Genomic DNA, 26328 nt, shown 5'->3' with positions numbered 1-26328 from the left:
GGACGTGTAGTTAGGTCGTGATACAGTTGGTGTTGGTGACTTACCAAACAGTGAGGATAGTCATACCAGAACGATCGAAAACAACCAAACTACAGAATTGCGAGATCTGTTTTTGAAGTCTGCTTGATGGTGGACGTGTAGTCAGATCGTATCCGGTTGGTTATTGGTGAAAAACCAAGCAGAGAGAAAAGGCTGACCAAAATGATCGCAAACGACCAAACTACTAAATTGCGAGACCTCTTTTTGAAGTCTGCGAGGTGGTGTACGTGCAGTAAGGTCGTTTTCAGTATGCATATTGGTGACTTACCAAACTATTGAGGATAGGCAGACCAGAATAATCGAAAATGACCACTATCGTACATAATTTTTTATCGTGAGACCTCTTTTTGAGGTCTGCGAGTTGATGGACGTGTAGTTAGACCGTTTCCGGTTGGTTATTGGTGAAAAACCAAGCAGAGAGAAAAGGCTGACCAAAATGATCGCAAACGACCAAACTACAGAATTGGGAGACCTCTTTTTGAAGTCTGCAAGGTAGTGGAGTATAGTTAGAACGTTTCCGGTTGGTTATTGGTGAAAACCCAAGCAGAGAGAAAAGGCTGACCAAAATGATCGAAAACGACCAAACTACAGTATTGGGAGACCTCTTTTTGAAGTCTGCGAGATGGTGGACGTGTAGTTAGATCGTATCCAGTTGGTCATTGGTGAAAAACTAAGGAGAGAGAAAAGGCTGACCAAAATGATCGAAAACGACCAAACTACTAAATGGCGAGACCTCTTTTTTAAGTCTGCGAGGTAGTGGACGTGCAGTAAGGTCGTATCCAGTTGGTTATTGGTGAAAAACCAAGGAGAGAGCAAAAGGCTGACCAAAATGATCGCAAACGACCAAACTACAGAATTGGGAGACCTCTTTTTGAAGTCTGCGAGATGGTGGACGTGTAGTTAAACTGTTTCCGGTTGGTTATTGGTGAAAAACCAAGCAGACAGAAAAGGCTGAACAAAATGATCGAAAACGACCAAACTACTAAATTGCGCGACCTGTTTTTTAAGTCTGCGAGGTGGTGGACGTGCAGTAAGGTCGTTTCCAGTATGCATATTGGTGACTTACCAAACTATTGAGGATAGGCAGACCAGAATAATCGAAAATGACCACCTATCGTACATAATTTTTTATCGTGAGACCCCTTTTTGAGGTCTGCGAGTTGATCGACGTGTAGTTAGACCGTTTCCGGTGGTGCAGTTTATGACAGGTCAAAACACCGACAGATCAGGCAGATCCAAAATGCCCAAACCATGTAATTTTTAATTGTTAGGTTTATTTATGTGATCTGCGAAGTGATGAGTATAATATCAGGGCATTGTCGGTGAAATTGGTGACAGGCCAAAAGAGCTCAGATAGGCAGACTAGAATACATCTCGACATTTCGCCATCTTCAGTGCGTCTGTGTAATTGTAGTAATTTTTAAAGAATTTTTAAATAGTTGACATTATGGATGGCTATTTTACCAATAGCCAACTGGAAACGGTCTAACTACACGTCCACCATCTCGCACACTTCAAAAACAGGTCTCGCAATTCTGTAGTTTGGTCGTTTTCGATCATTTTGGCCAGCCTTTTGCTCTTTGCTTGGTTTTTTACCAGATGTAGTAATTACATCAATTGTGTAAGACATGTCATGATGATGGTTTCAAGTGCGCCGAGAAATCTAACCTTCCTATTTTGGTCAGAAACAGACCAACTTGAATTACTTTATAGCTTTATTTCAAATTAATTAAATTCCGTTTAGTCCAAAAATATCCGTCTGAGTTTGCAGCCGACTTTGTCGCTGCGTCATACCTAGTCGTTAGTAATAAATTAATGCCGGAGTTCATTACCCCCTCAAGGTTTTGTTCCTTCTAAACTATGTACAGTTCTAACGTAGAAGTTGAATTAATATTACATCATAAGTAACACAATTGCTTGTGACTATGGCAAAAACATATCTTCTATATTTAAACTAAACTATGTTAAACCATGGAAATTATTACATACTAAATATGCACTCACTTTTTTTTATTATATGAATATTATATGAAAAGATTTTTTTGTTAATTTATATTCCTTTATTTGGTGGGAAATCTCTTTATGATTATTATAATATAATGAATATAAAGGAGTACTTGGTTATTTAGAAATTGAGATTGTTTTCAGAAGGGAAGAAAATGATGAAAAGTAAATTAATCATAAAGAACCGAAAAAATATTAAAAACTCAAAGATTCACAAGAAACAAGATTTAACCCTACTTCAAAGAATGTAGACTTCACAAATCCTAAGCCTTTTAAATTCAGTTTTGTTTATTAACAATTTCCGTAATAACAATTTAATTGGAAAGATCGAAATGTCTTAACAAAGAAAAAAATGTTTGTAAGATAAATATCACAGGTGTGTTTATATATGCGAGGAAATCTTAATAATCTCATAAAGAAAAATGTAAATTCAATTTTTTTTTCGAAAATTAAATTCTTGGTCAATGTTTGTTGATAAATGAAAAGCTCAGTTGTTATTTAATTCAATTTGGGAAAATGTCTGAAATATGAATGTGTACTAAATTAAGGAAAGACAACGTGCAACCCTAACCGCCAACCCCGACCCTTTATATAATTTATATTTTACCACAACAAAAGAGGGGGTTAACGCTGAGAATCGTAGCGATGTAGATATTTTTCCTTGTGAAAGGTCCCAGGGACTCTCATTTTTATTCCGGTCGGTATGTTTTCTTTCGGCCAGGAATATCGGGCCGAACATGAAAAGCCCTAATGACTAATTACCGACCGTATTTCTCTCCTGCGATTTTTTCTCGTTCTTCGCCCGGATAATTATTCATTTTTCCCCTCACGGCCATCACGGCGAACCCGGAATACGTGCGCCGAGCGTCACAAGTCGTACTGGCTTTGTGTAATGTATGCCTACCATGAAACGCACTCAGAAGCTGACCGGAGTCAGGGGGTGCTTTCGACGAAGGGCGAAACGGATTTTTTTACTTATCAAAACACTGCTTGGTTAAACCCCAGACCTTCCATCAACACGGTTAACCTGTCATTACGACCATTTCCACCCTACCACATGATACTTAATATAGTACTGAAAAAAATCAAAAACGAACCAATATTATACAACACTTGTAACTTCAATAGTCATCTACTAGTTGATGAGTTTCAGACTGACAAACCGTTCTTGTTTGTCACGACTGCCATTTCTAGGCGTAACTTGTCGATACAGTTCGTTGTTCATTTATAAACAACAACATTTATTTGTGACTCGGTGGAAGAATGAAGGCAAGAAAGTATTAGGTAAAAATTTAAAAAGATTAGCAACCATTCCCTTCAGACTCAATAGAAAGTACATTTCATATACACGACGGACGAATTAACCTCCTGATACTTGCGGTACGTATATATGATTGGAACCTGACAAATCTATTGCTATTATTACTGTAAAATATTACATATGAGCATCCAGGAACTTTTTACCTGTTGGGGATGAAGGGGTCCAAGGGCAACGGTGAGAATCAAACCCATAACCACGTGACAAGTCAAATTAATGCCCTAAGCATTTAAGTCACTGCAGTTCCATTACTTCATTTAATAATACTCTTTGAATTGATCAAAATAAAATAAAAAGAGTTTTTCGGTAAGGAAAGAATATCCTAAAATATTTCCGTAATTTACTGGCACACAATCACTGATTTCCCACGAACACTCTAGATCAAGGTTTGGTCTTGAAGAAGAAAGCAAATTGTTACTGTCAAGCTTTCGACCTGTTTTAAAGACATCATCAGGACAAATCTTAAATTTGTCTACAGATTGACATATTTAAGTTTTTTTACAGCAATGTCAAATTTCCCTAAAGATGACTCAGTCCCATCATTGCCAAGGACTTGTTCTAATACTGAAAAATTACTGATTTAACTGGCTTTTACATTATACTGCCAATTCAGGCCTGTTTTATTTAGGAATAACCTTAATAGGAAAATATATTCATGAAACAATGTTCATAAACTTTATATTCAGATCCATTAGATTTCGTGGTCCGATAGACCAAATAACCTCTTTCAATTAATTAATTTTTATGTAAGGTATTGTTTGAGATATTTAAGAGTTTTGAGATAAAAAAGTCACGAGCGAGATTCGAACCCACGACCTTCGGCTAAATCCGCCGATGCTCTACTACTTGAGCTATCGTGACCTCAATCCACTCGGACATCAACTTTCCAAAATTGAAAAATGGTAAAAAGGCGGGAAAATTCAAAAAGTGGGCTGAGATGGGAAGTTGGTGTCCGAGTGGATCGAAGTCACGATAGTTCAAGTGGTAGAGCAGCGGCGTATTAAGCCGAAGGTCGTGGGTTCGAATCCCGTTTGTGACACTGACTTTTTTATCTCAACCAATACGTTACATAAAGATTAATTATATTCAAAGAATAGATCAAGATAGCATCACTCAAATAGTACTCTTTCAAACAAGATTTTTTTTACGAGGGTTCGCAACACCTGAGGTCATATCAACCCTAGGAGTGTCGGTGTTTTTGAAAAAGGCCCATTTGTTAGTATGTCGGGTTCGAATCCAACGGCCCTGCATTCGAACCCGACATGCTAACAAATGGGCCTTTTTCAAGGGGCCACGGACGTCCCCTTCAAACAAGCCTGTTAGGCCAATAACACTACATTTTCCATTGGAAAATTTCAGTTTCCCTGTTAAGAGCGCTCTTGAGGTAGTGCAGATTAGTATGCCTGGAAGGGCAGACTTTGACCTCGAAATCGCCCCGTAAGCGTTATCCAAGGGATTAAAATTTAAAATTAAGACGCTACTTTAGTGCTGTGATGCACGCAGGAAGTTGCTCTCTCAACTTACGCCTTGTGCTGCTGATCTTGCTGAACTACGCAGCGTGCTCTGGTCAAAATATTTTTTAGTAATTTTACTTCACCATTTATACGTCACTTTGGTCATTTTGGTCCTTTGTTTTGACTCCTAGATTACATTAATGTCATTCCTCCTTAAGAAATTCCCCGCTACGCTATTAAACATGGAAGATGGCTTCTTTCGATCCTTGAACAGCTAACGCTATTTTAGAACTATGCATATAAAAACAAAATTTCCCTGTTATCCTTCAGCAGTTTGTTTATTTCAATTTCTTTAATTTTAACTGAGGATTTGAAAACTAACCTGTACGATATGACTTAAAGCCAAGATGAAATGGCCATTTTTCTAGAAATGAAATTTTTGTCACTTAGATTTCTTCTTATCTGAGCTTAACTTATTTTTCATGTTGTCCACATATTTAGGTCGACTAGGACTCGTCCAGTCCTCTAAACATTGCATCTTTTAGTAGTAGGGTAGATAAATTTTCAACTAATGCCCAGTCAGTTGGAGTGAACGTTAAATTTCACCCTGAGAATTCTCAGCTTGGCAAAGACTGATTACACATTACCTACGTTCTTTTATTAAACTTTTCAATGTGGAATCCAAAGGATGTGTTACAAATAAAGAAAAAAAATCAGAACCTTAATCCTTCGTTGAAGATATTTGAAACAGAACTTCACAGATGTTCACACTATGTTTTTACACAAGTAATTGAAATGCGAGGATTTCCTTATAATTTATGAACTTTGGCTCTAACGTTTAGAAGTCCTTTTTCGCTTCATCAGAAAGAAAATGAATGGGCAAACTTGCGACTTTGAATTTATATTTGATAGCGTTGATCAAAGGCTGGTCGACAGATTTTTCAGGAATAAAATTAAACCCGTCGCTGATTTCACGATATAGCTTAATGAAATGCATGTTATATAACATGTTATCATATTGAAAATTTCGGGTAAAGCAGTAATTAATAAAAAAAATTAAGCTTAAAAAATCAAAGTTGATGATTTGATCAAAATGTAATAACGAAGAAGTGAAATATTCGCGTAATTTCGTATTTTCCGAACTGCTCGTTCGGAAGTCAATGCTTTGTGTGAATATCCCTTTAAAATAAGGGTTTTAAGACTCATTTTGGCCCTCATAAGGAAAATTAAACATAAATGAAACATCCATAATCGGATAAAGAGATTTCCCAAATAATTCACCTTCTCTTGGATCAAATGAAAAATCCAAATACGATTGAACAATATTCTATGACAGTGGCTCAAAAAACAACCAAGACTTACTTAAAGTCTTCAGCAGCAAAGCCGCAAAAATGAGAATAATTGCAGATCAGTCTACTGCACACTACCGAACTAAAAGGCATATGTAAATATTGGATGGTGGCCAATAGAAAGCCTGAAGTTATATGATGATGATGATGATAAATGAAGCGGAGGTTTGGTCCATTGTACTACATCGCGCTTATTATACTTTTTCTACTTCCTTAGTTTAGCTCAGTTGACTCTATCCTTCTTTCAAGTTTAGGTTTCTTCTCTCCTATTTTATAACCTACAAATGGGATTATCTTTGTACATGCCCATGCGGTGAAGGTGTTTTCCTATAAGCCACTTTGAGTTTTACCTAGTCTATCTGTAGCTACGTCTTTGCCGGTTTTGGTAAGGATTCTTTAACCCTTACTAATAATCTTTATTATATATGCCACCATGTCTCATTTCACCTTTCCGGGCCCATTATGAGATGGAGGTATGTTTGATCTTGTTATCCTAAATTGAAGTTGTCGGCCTGTAGATGTTTAAATTTCCTTTGGCCAGTTTGTCTGCTCGTTGCCCAGAACTCCTCTGCACATTGCACCAAAGATATTGCCAGGTTGTCAAGTTTTCCCAGGTTCTGGGAGTTTTGGATGCATCCATAGACTATTGTTGTGACCTTTTTACATTGCTTTTAGGGCTGCTTGGCTGTCTGATCGTAAGAGGATTTTTTGTCAGAGTAGCCTGTTCATAGTGGAACCATTAGTCCTACATGATGGTCGCAGTACAAGCGGTTCTTTAGCCATCTTAGTTTATGATGTGTAGTTACTGTGAACATCTAGCCTACAGTCTAACATTTTTTTAAGAAAATAATTCTGGGTATGTCGGTGATATTTACGAATTCACAGCTCACATTTCCAACCTTGAAGCCGAGAAGATATGAAGGTATGAAGCGCGAGTTTGGTTTGATGCTCTTCGAAGTAGATATANTATATATATATATGTCGTGCTGTCTCTTCGAAGTAAGAATTTTTTTTCGTATACTTGTCACCCCCACGTGTTGGTTTAACTAGCGACCTCCCTGACGTGTCCATTTTGAACCAGTATTGAACCCAGCAGATCAGTGTTATTCGCATCCCCCTCGGATACTCAGCAGGCTTTGCAATCGAAAAAAAAAGCGCCTGGCCTTGTAAATGTAATATTTTAAAAAGCCCCCTCGTTTTAAAAACCTAAATCGCTCTGATGGGCCTTTCTTTTAAGTTGGGTTCAGTTGAAAACGGCGTAATAGCGTTTTGATGTTTTAAAAGTTAATTGGGCCCCGAAAGGGTTCGAGTTTATACAATCGCCCGACGTCTTATTGCAATTTTCGGACGATTAATTATTAAAGTTAAGGGTGTTAAGACGAATCGGAACGACTCGGGGTTTTTAAAGACAAGATAAAGCATACCGTGCTTTGGATTACAGGACTCTGACAGAAGGGCGAAATTGGCCTATCGATTTTACAATTATCGATTTCTACTTAGCCGACTGATTTTAATAGCTCGACATAGCGGCCGCATGTTAATGTGCATGTATTAAGTTGTGAAACTCAGCTTAACGGTGTAATTCTCATTCACCTCGTGGAATATTTCAATGGCATTCCTCATAAATAAATAGTAACTAGCATGGAAGAATCCCCCTTGGGTATGTCTTAAAATCAAACCTTTCATATCCCACATGGTGTGGAACGGATATTTTAAAATACATGAATCACTACCGACTTGCTTCTCGAAAATCAATACGTTAATTTGTAAAAGGGGAAATAGCACGATTTAAATTGGGAAGTTAATTTACTACGGCGGGAAGAAAGTTGTACTCTGCCACAACCACTATTTCATCACGCATTGGTAATCATTTTTTAATTGGTGACTTTACTCTCTAGGTACTATTCCGTAATTAATTTTTGCGGTTGTATGATATTACTTATAATTGATACAACATTTCGAGTTTTGGCTAATCAAAATTTTCTAATACGTACTTCTGTGGTCACTATTGCAAAAAAACCCAAATTGCACAAAGTACTTTTATGTAAATGATTTGATTTTTTTGCGCAACAGAGATATCAATCTCAAGCAGCCTGAAAAAAAAAGTTGTTTTTGAAAAAAAGCCCATGTTGAAGTAATTAATGTTCAAATTAATTTATGAAATTGATTATAAATAACTAATTCTCGGCTCGGGTACACATTCGTCGTGGGTTCGATTTCCACCGTCGCCCTTGAATTTTTGACACCACCACAGAAGAAATACAAGAATATAAAACCATAAAAATTATACTACTTTGACAAATTTGATCTTTTCTTTTTTTCAATCTATCTAGTTTCTACCTTGCTAATTCCCTTGCGTGCACTTCCATTTAAGCGACTAACAAGTTCTGAGTGAACCAAGCCTAAATTTTAAAAATTGTATGAAATATCAGATTGTATCACGGGTTACCGCACCACAGTGTGGAGTGTGCTATTGGATCCGAAATGAAATACTTATGCCACAAAACTCGACTTTTAACACATTTAACACGATTAGCACAGATTTCTTGAAGACCCCTTAATATCAGAATGTTTCTACACTTCAAATATAGGTCCTGTCCATAAATATGTTCTTTTCTTTCTTAATATAACTAGTTTCTACCTTTCTAATTTGTTTTCGTACATTTACATTGCAAGGACTAGCAACCGCTGCGTGAACCGAACCTAAAATTAAAAAATTGTATGAAATATCAGATTTTCTCAAGGATTAACACATTCCAGACAGTGTGGAGTGTGCTATTTGATCGCACTTAAATACTTATGCAACAAACCTCGACTTTAACACATTTAACACGATTAGCACAGATTGCTTGAAGACTGTTAATGTCCTAATACCAAACACTTTGGTACACATCAAACACTCCCCCAGAAATATTATTATGTGTTAATAATGTTAATAAAAATATTTAATGTTAATAAAAAGCCGTAAAATATTATACTAATTTGACAAATACGATCTTTCCTTTCTCAGTGTAGCTAGTTTCTATCCTCCTAATTTGTTTTTGTACATTTCCAATGTAAGCACTTAACTACAGTTGCCTGAACCAAAACTAAAATTTAAAACGAAATATCAGTTTTTCTTAAGAATCTCAGACAATGTGGAGTGTGCTATTTGATCCGCAATGAAATACTTATGCCACAAAACTAGACTTTAACACGATTAGCACAGATTGCTTGAAGACACCCTAATATCAAAAGTGTTTCCCAAAATAGATCCACTGTCACACCTGGAATTTCTGACCCAAGTGCTTCGAGTTGCTGCCATCGAAAGCGACTAACAACTGCTGAACAAACCAAACCTAAACTTTACAAACATCAGATTTATTCACGGGTTAACACACCCGTGGGAGTGTATATGGTAGAAGTGTATTATTGGATCCAAAATGAAATACTTATGCCACAAAACTCGACTTTAACACGATTAGCACAGATTGCTTGAAGATCCCCTAATATCAAAATGTGAACCAAACCTAAAATTAAAAAAGTGTATGAAACATCAGATTTTCTCAAGGACATTCCAAACAGTGTGGAGTGTGCTATTTGATGCGCATTTAAATACTTATGCCACAAAACACGACTTTAACACATTTAACACGGTTAGCACAGATTGCTTGAAAACCCCCTAATATCACAATGTGAACCAAACCTAAAATTAAAAAATTGTATGAAACATCAGATTTTCTCAAGGACATTCCAGACAGTGTGGCGTGTGCTATTTGATCCGCATTTAAATACTTATGCCACAAAACTCGACTTTAACACATTTAACACGATTAGCACAGATTGCTTGAAGACCTCCTAATATCAAAAGTTATCAGATTTCCTCACGTGTTAACACACCCGTGGCAGTGTATATAGTAGGAGAGTGCTATTGGATCCAAATTGAAATAATTATGGCACAAAACATGACTTTAACACAATTAACACGGTTAGCACAGATTGCTTGAAGACCACCTAATATCAAAATGGGAACCAAACCTAAAATTAAAAAATTGTATGAAACATCAGATTTTTTCAAGGACATTCCAGACAGTGTGGCGTGTGCTATTTGATCCGCATTTAAATACTTATGCCACAAAACACGACTTTAACACATTTAACACGGTTAGCACAGATTGCTTGAAGATCCCCTAATATCAAAAGTTATCAGATTTCCTCACGGGTTAACACACACACCCGTGGCAGTGAATATAGTAGGAGAGTGCTATTGGATCCAAATGGAAATAATTATGCCACACAACTCGACTTTAACTCATTTAACACTATTAGCACAAATATCAAAATTGTTTCTATACATCAAAAGTAGATTTACAAATACTCTTATCTATAAAGAAATACTTTTCTATGTTTTATTTTATATGTGAACGTTTTATGTATCTATGAGGAAGGTCAATAGGCAAAATAGGTATTTGCAAATACCTCACAGCTGAATTACCCCTGATATCTAATTCTATATGATGGTATCTAATGTACCCATGATCTATATGATGATTTCTAATTCTAATTTATCTATTCACCCTTATAAATACATAACTGCATGTATTTTGAAATTTGGTCGTTTTGATCTGGCTATCTTGGCTGTTTCGGTCGACCAGACCAGAAGTGGTAAGCTTCTCGCTATCTTCAGCAGTGGGTCTCTGTGAGATCATCTCGTCAAAATATTTGATGCTTAATTTTATTAATTGACTATAGTTGATATTAGAGAGAAACAAATTGTGCATTTTTATCAACGTTTATTGTTTTGAAAATATCTTCCTTTAGAAATCAATCAAACTAAAATGGTAAAACGTGATATTTTCATTCTTTTCGAATATTCGTAGTGGCTTTTTTTTTATTTTCAACCCTTAAATCGAGACAGGAACTGTTGCAGCCGGGAAAAAATATGCGGCTTAACTTGGTAAAAATCGTTGAGAATATAATCCGCGTGCAGCTCTAATGAATCGTAAAGCCACTTGGAGTACAGAAAAAAATATTAAAAAAACCTGCGTTGGAAAAAAATTTCCCGGCCTGGACCAATCATACGGTCGTTTAAAAGATTTTCCTCTATCCCTCAAGCTTCGTCCGCTTTTTACAATATTCCACCGACCGCCTAGTCGACTTCTCTTCCCCCCATTATAATATTTAATATGTTTAGAAATTAAGTGTGACACAATTTTCCACGCATATTTTGTCCATTGTCACGAACCTTAAATAATTCAAATGCAATAATTATCATAACATTATTCCCTGTACAATTACAACTTACATTGTTTTTAGATGACTACTTATTATGGTTTATTGCTATTATTAAGTTGTTTTGTCTACAGACAGAAAATTACTTTTCGAAAGAAACAATGGGGTAAATAATGGAGCCGGGATTATTATTTTTGACCCTGCATTATTATAAATCGTAGTGACGTCCTTGCATTACTTTCCCCGAATATAGACATTATCGGTCTTATCTCTGGGATAAATCTTCGGAGACGGCGGACTCGGTCGAGGGCGAGTGGGGAGGATAATGCAATCATAATGTTTTTATATGTGGGAGTATAATAACACGTCGAGATGGAGCCGGGCAAAGCGCAATTGTTCTCCCTCAAACATTCCTACGTGTAGACAAAATAAAAAAAAAGGACGTAACTCGGCCCCGGTAGTTACAAAAGTCGTCGTTACCCACCTTCGAATAACAACCCCGGTTTAAAAACTGTCCGATTCGAGAGGCAACACCCTTGCGCTACGCTCAGTTTTACGAGCGCCGTGTTAAATTTAACTTGTAGATCAAGAGAGCCGCAATTACGGCTAAACGGCTTTTTTTATATATAAAGGGCCTTTTCAAAAGAGAATCGGTAAAACACCATCCGCGGACAGGACTTATTATTACCATTTACGCATTTGGAATTATTTATGAGACCGTTTTATTGTTCTCTTAGGGGCTCTGACATTTGCCGCTACCAAGAGGCAGAAAGAGAAAGAGTGTCGAGAGAATAAAGCATATAAAAAATAGCAAAGTCTTAGGAAAGAGGCTTTAAACGAAGAAACAGCCTACTTTTATGGAACAAAACAGCCGGATTTGCCCGGTAAATTTTATAGACGAACCTACAATTTCAGTTTCCTGTAAGGATGAGCATCGATTAAAAAAAACATCGATTAAACATCGGAATCTCACCATCGATTCTAAGATCTACACATCGATGTTTTTTTTTTTGGTATTCATTACTCCAACCACAAATTATTTTCATATGCATACATTATTTTTATGTGCCACTTTTGAAACATAAGCTACTTTTTCAAATTTTGCCATTTCTAAATCTTTCTTAGGAAAATTCACTAGTTTTCGTGGTCCGCTTGACCAATTAATATCTTTCAGTTAATTAAGGTTTTTAGTTGAGATAAAAAAGTCAATGTCAGGAGCGGGATCGAACCCACGACCTTCGGCTAGATACGCCGCTACCCTACCACTTCAACTATCGTGACTTCGATCCACTCGGACACTAACTTCCATCTTAGAGTAGCGGTAGAGTGGCAGAGTAGCGACTTATCTAGCCGAAGATCGTGGGTTCGAATCCCGCTCGTGACCTTGACTTTTTTATCTCAACTAAAAACCTTAATTAATTGAAAGATATTAATTGGTCAAGCGGACCACGAAAACTACTGAATTGAATAAGTTTAAATGAAGTACATCTTCACTAAAGCTCTCTGGCCATTTCAATTGTCGCCGAGAATCAAATAGATTACACGACATTTGAAAAATGGCAAATAGGAGGGAAAATTCAAAAGGGGGTTGAGATGGAACTTATTGTCCGAGTGGATCGAAGTCACGATAACTCAAGTGGTAGAGCATCGGCGTATCTAGCCGAAGGTCGTGGGTTCGAATCCCGCTCGTGACGCTGACTTTTTTATCTCAACTAAAAATACTTTATTAGGAACTTGATTAATAAATTATTTTATTTTTTTAATAATATTTATTAAGAATTATGATTTTGGTTTCATTTATAGGTGTATATAGATCTCTCGGTCCCTTTTAAATAAAAAGACGTCTATAGTCAAAGTATTTTGTGCCTGTGAATTTTATCCAAAGTACCTCGCCGTTTTTCTTCGATACTTTGGAAAACTTACCTAATCCACCCAAGCCCAATTCCTGTCCCTTGCTAAAAAAAAAAAAAAAGTAAAGGTTTGACATGTACGTAACTAAAATCTACCATATCCTTAATTTATTAGAATAAATTTATCCAAATTTTACAATGAAACACATCTTCTCCGGAATGCAATTTACACAAAAAAACCTAGTTTGAAAGCCAATTTATCCTCTAAGCGATTTCTGGTTTTCCAAATAATCTGCCGAGCTTTGGAAAATAATCGTTCAGAGGGAACACTAAGGCAGCAAATTGAAAAAACCATCCAAAAAATCCAAAAACATCGACCATCGGTCGCCTACCATCCATGTTTTCTAAACATCGAACATCCATGCTTATCCCTAGTTTCCTGAAGTGTATAAATCTTTATTAACCTAGTCGCCTGATTGAGTCACATCGTCCTCGGCGGATTACCAGCCCACGCACAACAAAAAAAACACGCCAAATAAAGTAATAAAGGTAATTTAATGCCATAATAAGAAATAATTATGGTAATTTAAGTTGTGCCGATAAGGGTGGGACAATTAAGGGGCCTAGGATGTCAATAGGGACGGACAACTTTCATAAATATTTAATCTTAGTGTGGCTTAAATTTACAATATAAATTCCGTTGCCCGTGTGTTTTTATTATGAAATATGCTAAGGGCCGGCCGAATTTATAGGGCCATTCCGGGAGTTATTTTTTTCTCTTCGGTTTGCCACCGGGGGATGGGTCGGTTAAAACAGGGAAAGCTCAGAGCGCTATGGCCTAGCGTATGTGTGACATTCGGCATTGTGTCACTTATTATTTATATAACGGGGCTTGTGAAAAATTGACGGGCTCTGCGGCGTCCTTTTGTTCATCTGCGGACATTTATACTGGTTTAACAATACAAAACAATTTATATTAAGCGTCCGGATTTGTGATTTTGCGGCCCATTGTTAAGCCTTACTCGCCTCGCTAAGCCCGAACCTTAAATTTGTTTTTAAGTAATTATCGCGACTTTTATTCGCCGGAAGCTTCCTTTCTTTTATTACGACGGAATCGATTGTAAAATAATCCCCCTTGGCTCTAATTGCCCGAGTAATTGTCATTTACATACCACGCTTCGGTTTCCAGAGACAAAGGAAAACGGAATCGAAAGATGAGATTCGATCCAAATCGCAGAAACAGGAACTATCGTCGTTAAAAAACGCCTCATTGTCTTTCTCCGGTCCACTTCGCCCCCTAGTCGTCCCTTTCCTTTTTATGAAATATTAAACCGGTGAAAGAAGATTTTCACACCCTGTTCACTAAACGGAGACGCAGGTTAACACGAAATACCTTGGAAGACATCGGCCTAGAAATGAACAATGAATTGGCAGTATAAGCAAGATGAATATTTATTAACAAAAAGTACCTTCCTTTAAAAAACAACACATGTAATAAAATCAGTTTAATTTTTATTTTATAGCTTGGTCTTTTCCACTTTGGTCTATCTTAGCTCTAGTAATTTTTGTTTGTTTTTTTTAATTAGTCTATTAGCGTTCATGGTTAAATAATTTATCCGAGTGAATCGTCATAATGAAAGGTGAACAAAGTATAAACTTCTAAGCTTTCAAAAGAACTTTCTAAAATTCAATCAAGTTTATTATAATACACAAGCAAAATTCATTGCCCATTTTACGACCCGATAAAGGTTGTGATCCCTTCAAGGATTAAAGGGCAAAATTAACAATTAGCGTTTCAACGTTCAAAACATAATCATAATACATAAGTTATGAATTTATAAATAATCTTCATCTAGATCTTCCATTATTGCGTTAATTTTATTATTCAGTCTTGTTTCCTATGGTTTTCGGGTGGAATCATCAAGGCTGATCAAGTCTGCTTGGGAAATTTATTCTTGACGTTTGTGGAGTGATAAACTATCTACCCTTGCAGGTTTGGTCTCTAAGCATATTTTCGCCATCTTCATTGATGACAATAATCTCTTCTTTAATAGAAATTAAGTTATTACAAAATGATATAGAAAATGATATAGCCAAACGCTACGACTCAATATTGCAAGTAATCGTTTTCACTATTTCAATCATGAAGGCTGTGAAAACACGTAATTTCGCCCATCATTGGCATAAAGGACTGGTTTTTATAACAATGCCCATAATATTAATAATTTACAATACGACCTTGTTTTTGATATGTCTCTAGTTTTGCTTTCTTTTTGGTATGTTTAATTTGAATGAATTTATTAGCGTGAATGTCTATCGTGAGAGGGCCTATGGCGAAATATTGAATGGAACAATATTGAGTATTCCACCATTACCTGTGTGAATGGTATTATGGTGAATGGTATATAAGAAAGAATCGATTTAAGAATTAGAGGGTCTAAGTTTAAAAACTGCTTGGGAGCTGAAACCTATTTTGACAGCCCCTGGAGCCTAATTTCGGTTAAGAGTTAGGTCTGACACCAGACTGGCTAAACTCCTAGTCATAAGTTCAATTCTGGATGTACAGGTATATGCAGAGTTGGCTTATAATAATTATAATACAAATCTAAAAAGTTGCTTAAAATTTGAAAGTGGTTAGAAAGTAATGAAAATCATATTCCACGCGACTCATATCACCATTAATGATTGAAAAATAATTAACTATTGACATGTCGAATTTTTTTTGTTATTGAAGTTAATTTAGCGAAAATAGAACACGCCATTCGACTTTGGTTATTTATTGACAAGATCAATATCAAATAACTTCTTAGAAGATGCTTTATGTTATCTGAGTGCTTTGGTATAACACGAAATAAGTAAAGAGTTGTAATTAATGCTAAATTTGATAAATGTAAGCACTTAAATGGAAATATTATCAAGGATTTGAGCAAAATGTGAGGTAATTTTGCTAAAATAAAACTTGGAGGATGATTCAAAGCTCATTTTATTCTCTCACAAGATCAGAATCAATTGACTCCTGAAAAACATAACTTTGCCCGGTCTGAGTGTTTTCTAACAAAATTAAACTGTTTAAATTACAGATAAGGGCTGTTGGTCTGTTATTACCATCAGCAGAGAGCACAGAGACACGATTTTCAATGTGAAGTCATTTAGCCAAAATAGAACGTAAATGAGTATTTCATTACCTTCTCAAAATCCAGATAAATTAGCTATTTCAAAAAATACTTTATGGAATGTGAGTGTTTTACGGTCCTAGACCATTCATCCATCTCTCTATTTTGCATTGGTGTCTATTTAGTTCATTCAATTAAGTATAGTGTCACCATCACCGTCAATGTCACGGGATGGGAGATCAGAAGACATTTCTTAAGTCGGCGAGGAGTGGTTCTGGATTTACGGTGGTTGGGAGACTTTTATGAAACTAGTAGTGTCTGTAAGAGTAGTTTCGCTAGTTATATAAAATGAAGCATCAAGGATTTTTCTGAGGATTAGTAAATGACGATTGGAATTTTTTTAGGGCTTATTGAAATTTAACCAGGGATGAATTTTTCTTGGTAAAATATTATTTTCTATTTACTGTATTCTGCCCAAAATATAGCTAGCTCAACTATTTTTTCTGTTTTCTGTTAAAGCTCAAAAATTTTACGTAAACAAAATTTAGATAAAAAAGTCAGTGTGACGAGCGGGATTCGAACCCACGACCCTGGGCTAAATACGCCGTTGCTCTACCACTTGACCTATCGTGACTTCCATCCACTCGGACACCAACTTCCCATCTCAACCCCACATTTTGGATTTTCCCGCCTTTTTGCCATTTTTCTAATGTCGTGTAATCTGTTGGATTCTCGGCGACAAATGAAATGGCCACGGAGAGCTTTAGTGAAGTATACTTCATTTTACTTATTACATTTATTAGGTTTCGTGGTCCGCTTGACGAATTAAATTCGTTTCAATCAATTAAGGTTTTGGTTGAGATAAAAAAGCAAGTGTCACAAGCGGGATTCGAACCCACGACCATCGGCTAAATACGCCGCTGCTGTACCACTTGAGTCGTGATTTCCATCCACCCGGACGCTAACTTACCACCTCAACCCCACCTTTTGAATTTTCCCTCCTTTTTGTTATTTTTCAAATGTCCTGTTATCTATTTGATTCTCAATGAGGTATACTTCATTTTGCTTATTACATCTATTAGGTTTCGTGATCCGATTGACCAAATAAATTTTCAATTAATTAGTCTTTAATTAAGGATTTGGTTGAGATAAAATGGCAAAAAGGAGGGAAAATTCAGAACGTGGGTTGAGACGGGAAGTTGGAGTCCGAGTGGATCGAAGCCGAGGTCGTGGGTTCGAATCCCGCTCGGACACTGACTTTTTATCTCAACCAAAACCTTAATTAAAGATTAATTAATTGAAAAGAATTTATTTGGTCAATAATACGTACCACGAAACCTAATAGATGTAAACAAATTTTCTTCAAATTCAAAACCTACTTAGAGCGATTGTAGTGTGATTAATAAAAATATATTTTCACTAGAATGAAAAATAGCGCTTTTTTACCCGAAGCTAAAAAATAAAAAATAATACTTAGCAGACATAGCTAATGGATTTATCATGTTCACAATTTAAAAGACATTTCTAACTATAAGAGTACCACTTTGCATTTCACTATTTTGCTCCAATTTTATTCTTCCTATAACTCTTTTGTTTTCTTTGTGTCTTTAATCAAGAACAATAAAATAATGGTTTGTCTTAGCGACAAAAAGTAGAACAAGCGGTTCTTTTTTTGACGGATGGAGTTTCGCGCCGGAATAGCTGCTCGATCAATCTACTCAGTGATATAAGTTATGGTGTTGGCCCATACATTTGAAGTGGCACGGTCGGAATGCATAATATATAGATGAATACTATTGTGAAGGGATCTGTTAGCGGCTATAGGCGTGGCTCTTATCCTGACACCTGCACGAATAAGACACGGTTAACCTTTGCACTTACACTCTTCCAACGCCTTAAATTTTACACCGGTTTGAATTTTAATGTTCAAACTTTTCGTTTTTGAAAAAAAAACCGACGGGATATATGTTTAAGAAAGAGCGAAGTTTTTTTTTCTTACTGGAGAAGCCTAAGCAACTCGAGTTACGACTTGCTAAGTTGGAGCTGTAAAAATCACAACTCTTGCACCACTCTGGCTCTAGCCTCCCCCTTGTCTTGTGAAATGAAATACGACTCTAGCCGTGTTTTAATGCTAGATTCACTTCTTTTATAGCCCAAAAAGTCGGAATCTTCATTACTCGAACAACGTAAAACAACGCTTTCAAACGCTTCAGTAACTTTGTTGTTGGAACGAAAAAACCTATTTGATAATATTCATTAAATATTTTTAAAAAATTTTCGAGAGATGTCGAGAATCCAATCCGATTACACGACGTTTGAAAAATGGCAAAAAGGAGGAAAAATTCAAAAGGTGGGGGTTGAGATGGGAAAATGATGTCGGAGTGGATCGAGGTCACGATAGCTCAAGTGGTAGAGCACTCTAGCCGAAGATCGTGGGTTCGAATCCCGCTTGTGACACTTGCTTTTTTATCTCAACCAAAACCTTCATTAATTGTAATATATTAATTGGTCAAGCGGACCACGAAATTATTGAATTTTTAAAAAAATTAACAAAAAATTCAATAAAAGAAAATGAATTTAAATTGTTTTCTTGTTAGAGGGGCATAAATTCCAGAAATCATACTTCGAAACATACTTTCCGGTCTAAAGGCGCCGACTGAATCGTCGGACCAGAAAGACAAAACAGATATTTATTGGTAATCAACTAATAAACGACTACAAATATATAAACTTGAGATAAATACGAAGAAAAAGATCTTAAATCACTTTGCTCGAAGCAAGAAGAAATACTAAAAAATGAAAACAGCCGTTAACGCTATAATTTTACGAGATGGCAGGGATATAAGCAGGGTGAGATAAGACGACAAACTCGCCAACGAAGATGGCGAAAATGAACTTACAGACTAAATTATTTAGAAATCGTGAGATCTAGGTCTGACCGCATCTCACGATTTCTAAATAATTATTGATTAACGGTCACCAACCACCACACATTTTTACAGACTAAACTATTTCAGTACGTCAATGCTACGCAACATTTCACGGCCTCCATGATTGAAATAATAAAGTTTCCTTCTAAAATCGGAACAGAGGCGGAAATACTCACTGCCTTTCTGAAGCACTATTCGCTTATCGGCAGGCATACCTACTCGCTCTCTATATGGAGCCAAAGACACCCTTCAATTAACTGGAGTACATCAAGCAACCTTCTCTATTTCGCCCAAAAGCAAATATCCGACCTATTGAGGGACGATATAAATATGACGGTTATTATAAAAAAAATTCAATAAAAGAAAATGAATTTAAATTGTTTTCTTGTTAAGAGGGGCATTGTAAAAGTCATAAATTACAGAAATCATACTTCGAAAAAACTTTCTGGTCTAAAGACGCCGACTGAATCGTCGGACCAGAAAGACAAAACAGATATTTATTGGTAATCAACTAATAGACGATTACAAATATATAAACTGGAGATAAATACGAAGAAAAAGATCTTAAATCACTTTGCTTGAAGCAAGAAGAAATACTAAAAAATGACAATAGCTGTCAACGCTATAATTTTACGAGATGGCAGGGATAAAAGCAGGGTGAGATAAGACGACAAACTCACCAATGAAGATGGCGAAAATGAACTGACAGACTAAATTATTTAGAAATCGTGAGATCTAGGTCTGACCGCATCTCACGATTTCTAAATAATTATCGATTAACGGTCACTAACCATCACACATTTTTACAGAACTATTTCAGTACGTCAATGCTACGCAATAAAAATCACAATAGCCATCGGTCGTCAACGCTGTAATTGTGAGAAATGTCAGGGAAATAAGCAGGGTGAGGCAAGACGACAAACTCACCAATGAAGATGGCGAAAATTACAGACTAAATAGTTATCGATTTACGGTCACTAACCATCACACATTTTTACAGACTAACTATTTCAGTACGTCAATGCTACGCAACGTTTCACGGCCTCCATGATTGAAATAATGAAGTTTCCTTCTAAAATCGGAACAGAGGCGGAAATACTCACTGCCTTTCTGAAGCACTATTCGCTTATCGGCAGGCATACCTACTCGCTCTCTATATGGAGCCAAAGACACCCTTCAATTAACTGGAGTACATCAAGCAACCTTCTCTATTTCGCCTAAAAGTAAATATCCGTGTGCCAACATCGCATGACCTATTGAGGGAGGATATTGAGACCCTCATATTCCTCCATCATACACATTTGCGCTAATAAATACATTCATTCTTAATCTAGAAAAATAAACACAGAACGACATATGAAGTATTACATCCAATAAAACAAGTTTCCTCTAAAGATCAAAGCAGGGGATTTTAATGTCCGTTACCATGTTCCAGCATAATTTTCTTATCGGGTGGCTTTCCTACTTGCTCTTTGTATGGAGCCAAGGAATCACATCCTTCAATAAAGTGCGGTCTTTGGCACGTAAGTGTCCGTGTGTCAACCTCGCGTGGCCTATTCAGGCTCGATGCGGTTCTCAATATTCCACCATCGGCCGTCTCACCACGCTAATAAATATATTCAATTTCAATATACAAAAACTAAACAGAAAACGAAATATTCAGTATTATAACATCAAAAATCTCACTGCCGTGCTCAAGCACAATATAATCATATCGAGCGGTATACCTACTCGCTCTCTATGTGGAGCCATGGAATGATATCCTTCAATTAAATGAGACAGATACGCGGGCTGGGTGTCAATTTGCCAACCTTGTATGGCCAATTTTTAATCGACTCTTCCACGATACAGCTCCTCCGAAGCTTCTTACACTAACAACTTAATTTGACTACGAAAAACTGGGATATTATAAACAATTAACCAGATATTTGTGGAAATTGTTTGGCGACAGTGAAAAATCTATATTGAGAAAAGAATAGTAACAATAATAATAATAATAATAGCCTTTTAGTACTATAAAAAGATTAATGTTAGTAATAAGTTTTCTTAAAAATAATACAATTTCTCAGGTGTTTTCTTTTTGTTTCAGGTGAGTCTGGAAATGTTCAGTACGATCAATCTACGCGATATAAGGTAGTTTCACTGTGTGGATTTTTAAATTAGTACAATCTGTTAGGCAGAGAATTTAAACACTTTTCTTCACAGATTTCAACTGAAAGTATGATTCTGTTTGAAAACTGAATAACTTGTGTAGTCGATTTTTATGTCCCTCCCGGTGTTGTTAAGGTTTATCTCCGTCCGGATCTGTGCGATTATATCGCTCTGATCTGACTTTCATTGGTCGGAAATCGGTGCCACTTGTACGATGTGGAGCGCTTTACAGGCCGAAGAACAAGGCAAAAACAATAGCCATAATTGCGGGTTCGCTATAATTGCTTTACTTGTATTCCGAAGGGAGCATGAATATTTATAAAGGGAGGGGTGATTGTTTGTTAGATTATGAGTAGTGGACGACAGATGGTGCCGGGGACAATACCCCTGTCTCGAAAGGGCGGAGGATGCAGCAGGGAAGACCGACGGCGAACGGCGAGGAAAAAATCACCATTTCGTATACGATCGGGAGACGATGGCCGGATTTATAGGCCGGCTCTCTATCTCTGTTCGCGTTATGTTAAGAGACTGATTAATTCCTTAAGTAATGAATTTATGATTAAGTCGTCCGAACACAAGGTTTATTGATGGGTCTTCCGCTTGAGCAACAAGCGTTTTCATACATCGGGACTACGCATTTTCCCATAAATCTTCAACGCTATCCCTTGTCGTTCCCATAAACCCAACACAGTTCTGTACTTATGTTAATCCCTACATCTTGAACCTATCATCGCCTATTTGTAAAATGATAAAGGGCGAATCACTTCCGTAACCTTTATAATTCCACAGCCACCTTTCATGTACTTTTTGTAATTCGCACATTGTGTCACGTGTCACCTCCATCTATTGTGTAATTTTTGAAAATGGTTTTCCTGAAATATTTGCGTTTGTTTAGTAAAGCACAGAATTCTTTTCATGGGTATGGAAATCAAAATATTCATTGACCAAAGAATGGCTTTCCTAGGTCTTTGTCTAGCATTTCAATGTAGTTACATAGAACATATTTCGTTGACTCTGTCTGTAGAGTGGTCTAAACTACGGAAAAATAATATTTAATCTAGACATATTTTTATTTTGACCGAATTGCACATCAGCAGTTTTCAGGAGTAAGAAACAAGTCAAAGAATCGTATATCATATTTCAATCATGAAGGCTGTGAAATACGTAATTTTGCGCATCATTGGCGTACAGATGGAGTTGGTTTCTTACGACAATGTTCATAATATTATTTACGATACGACCTCAAAAAAATAGCAAAAAAATTAGTTCTGTCGCTTAGCACAATGTTGCAAATAATCGTTTTCACTGTATCCATCATGAAGGCAGTGAAAATACGTAATTTTTTATAAAGACGGACGTTGGACAATGTACAAAACTTTAATAATTTACAATACAAAAAAAAAGCTTAAAAATTAATTTTGTAGTTTAATTCAATATTACAGAACAATCGTGGTGATTATTTAACTTATCTGAAAAAACGTAATTTTGCGTAAAGAGGTAGTTGGTTATTACAACAATCTCATAATATTATTCATTTACAATACAAAATAGATAAACAGCGCAGAAATTAATTCTGTAGTTTAGTTCAATATTGTATTATTATCCTTTTAGATTATTTCAATCAGGGAGTACCAAAGTCGTAAATTTGGATCCATAGGCGTCCTGAATGAGGTGGGTTGTTAAAACGTTAATAATTTACAGTATATCAAAAAATAGCTTAAAAATTTATTCTGCAGTTTAGCACAATATTGCAGAATAATCGTTTTGATTATTTCAATCATGGTGGCCATGAAAGTACGTAATTTTGTGTAAAGAGCAAGTTGGGTTCTTACAACAATGCTCATAATACAATTAATTAAGGTTTTTAGTTGAGATAAAAAAGTCAGTGGCACGAGCGGTATTCGAACCCACGATCTTCGGCATGATACGCCCACTGCTCTACCACTTGAGTTATCGTCACCTCGATCCACTCGGACACCAACTTCCCATCTCAACCGCACCTTTTGAATTTTCCCTCCTTTTTGGTGAAGTGGTCAAGCGGACCACGAAATTAGTGAATTTAATGCTCATACTATTAATAATTTACAATACAAAATCGACAAACAGCGCAGAAATTAATTGAGTCGTTTAGTTCAATATTGCATTATTATCCTTTTAGAGTATTTCAATCAGGGAGGCTGTGAAAAGTCGTAATTTTGGTTCCGTAGGCGTGCAGAGAGGTGTGAGTTTTTATAACAATGTACATCATATTAATAATTTACAGTACAACAACAAAAAATAGCCTAAAAATTTCAAAACGATTATTCTGCAATATTGAGCTAAACTGCAGAATAATCGTTTTGATTATTTCAATCAAGAAGGCTGTGAAGATACCTAATTGTGTGTAAAGAGCAAGTTGGGTTCTTACAACAATGCTCATAATATTAATAACTTACAATAGAAAATCGATACACAGCGCAGAAATAAATTCCGTAGTTTAGTTCAATATTGCATTATTATCCTTTTAGATTATTTCAGTCATGGAGGCTGTGAAAGTACGTAATTTTGCACATCATTGGCGTTAAGACGGAACGAAAGAATTCCCAAACAATGTTGAAATCTTTGAAGGATAATATTAATAATAAATTACTAAAACTACAATATTTATTTTCGATTCTGTTCTTGTTATTCTATAGCTTATTTGGTTTTACATAAGCTCTGTATAGAGGGAATACATATTGCATAAAGTTACATCCCTCTACAAGACTACTCTCGAAAAATATTTCGCCTTATCTCTTCTGTTTTATTTTTTATTTATACTTCCGTGTATGTTGCTTAAAATTGAGTTGAATTAAACCAAAAACTTATTGAGTAGAGTTGAGTTTTCATTGAATTTACTGATGAGTTTTCATTTCCCCGGATGCTCGAGACGTATTCTGTTAAGCTTGGTTGATAGATATCGATGTTTTAACTGATTGTAAAAATTATATCGGTAGGTAGGAAAATAAAAAAAGGCTTTGGATACATCAGAAAAGGTCATTAACTCTTTTTTATGAGGTTTTTTTTATCGCCACAAACAATTATGTTAATGCGAAGAGGATGGAGACAGGGATCAAGATAAATGTTGTTATTCTATAGATTACATTTTGATGTGCTACCATTATGTTTCTTTTTCTATGAAAGAAAACAGTAGAGAGGAAAAATTCTTTCCCGTAAAGCGACATACCGGTATACACGTCTCCAGGGGTTAAGGAAAAAACTATACACGGGATCAATTAAGATTCCTATTCTCGTTTCCTTTATGCACCTCGCCATATCCGTTCTAGGAAATCTAACATAAAGGACAAAGGACTTAGGAAACGCAAACCAGACATATTATCCTTTCAGGAGAGTAAAGGAAAGAGTAAACATTAAAACATATGTGTCACATAAAATAGAGCCATTATTAGGCCTACTTGCCAGGACTTTTTTTTCTGAAGGGGACATAGTCATTTATTTTGTATACGTCAGGGAACTTAAGGAAAAGCCTAAAAAACGAAAATTAATTTTCAAGTTAAAAAAAGAAAATAAAATAAGACGAGTGGACTTTTCACATTTCCAAAGCCGCTGAAACCAACTAAGCATCTTAAAATTTGAATTTAATTTAATTTTTACCAGACCCTTACTACAGATAGAAAAGTTAATAGTTTAGAATTAATTAAGGTTTTTAGTTGAGATGAAAAAAAGCTAATGGCACGAGAGGGATTCGAACCCACGACCTTCGGCTAGACACGCCGCTGCTCTACCACCTGAGCTATCGTGGCCTAATTAATTGTAAAAACCTTAATTAATTGTAATGTATTAATTGGTCTAGCGGACCACGAAATTAGTGAATTTAATGAATTAACTTAAGTACACTAGAGCAGCGGCACGGAAGGTCGTGGGTTCGAATCCCTCTCGTGCCATTAGCTTTTTTTCATCTCAACTAAAAACCTTAATTAATTGTAATGTATTGATTGGTCAAGCGGACCACGAAATTGGTGAATTTAATAGTTTAGTTTTATAAATAAATGCAAAATTAAAATACTATAAAAAAAATCAAATAGACCCAAAGAAAAATGAAAAGAAGAGAGAAGTTGAACTTAATAAAGTTCAGAATACTGAGAAAGACTCGATAAATCAGATTAACAAGAAAAAATGAATTAACGAATAAAACATCGGAAATAGTTTAATTTCAAAACTAGCCAATGTTCCTATCATTCGAAGTAGGAAAATTAGAGATAAGTCGAAATCCGAAATTCTCACCTCCCTCGAAATTTCTTAAAGATAATATTGAGCAATTGTGCCAAAATTAAGCTCTGCCTTTTAAAGAGCTTGTTCAAAAGTATGTTTTTTGGACAATTCTGTGTTGAAAGGTTTTGTTGCTTTTGGTAGTAATTTAGTAAAAACCTAAAAAGCACGGCACCTACCTTTCGATTTATATTATATTAATATTTAATTATAAAAAGAGAGTAAAAGTAATTTATTAGCGAGAATGTAGTGGGGTTGACCCCGCCCGATGAATATGGAGTACTCTGGGTGAGTAAAATTGAATCAGATTTCTATGTTTGTATCAGGTATTGTGTTTAATTTATTGGAAGGAATGTAATTTATTAGCGTGAAAGGAAGGGAATTATTTAATCCCCCCCTCCGAGGAATATTGCGTGGTATGTGACGTCTGGAGCGTAAAAGTAGTTATTAGCGAGAATGGAGTGGATGCCGCACTTAGTGATCACTCTGAGGGAATAGTGGATAGTGGAGACTTCTATGTTTATGTTCTGCAGTTGACAATTAGGCTAGGCATTTTAAGATATGGAAGTTTTCATATAAAAGTAGAAAGTCATCGAATCGCTCAAATATCTGCAGGTTGAAAAATATGTGTGAAAGGCCAGGAAAAAAGAAGTACATGCAT

The 26328-nt window shown here is 36.0% G+C and overlaps 1 protein-coding gene and 1 non-coding gene across 9 annotated transcripts in view; one reads left to right on the top strand and one right to left on the bottom strand.

Moving 5' to 3' along the window:
• Positions 1–26328, top strand: part of LOC106673537 (protein bric-a-brac 1-like) — a 512464-nt gene that overhangs the window by 425380 nt on the left and 60756 nt on the right. The gene's annotated exons all lie outside the window — the stretch shown is intronic.
• Trnad-guc lies at positions 25129–25201 on the bottom strand. Its single transcript has one exon. It is a non-coding gene; the product is annotated as a tRNA-Asp (tRNA).

Source organism: Cimex lectularius, unplaced genomic scaffold (assembly GCF_000648675.2).
Source record: "Cimex lectularius strain Harlan isolate CLEC.00 unplaced genomic scaffold, Clec_2.1 scaffold1, whole genome shotgun sequence".
Classification (NCBI taxonomy): domain Eukaryota; kingdom Metazoa; phylum Arthropoda; class Insecta; order Hemiptera; family Cimicidae; genus Cimex; species Cimex lectularius.
The sequence above is the reverse complement of the archived record's forward strand: the minus strand, read 5'-3'. Positions and strand labels throughout refer to the sequence as shown.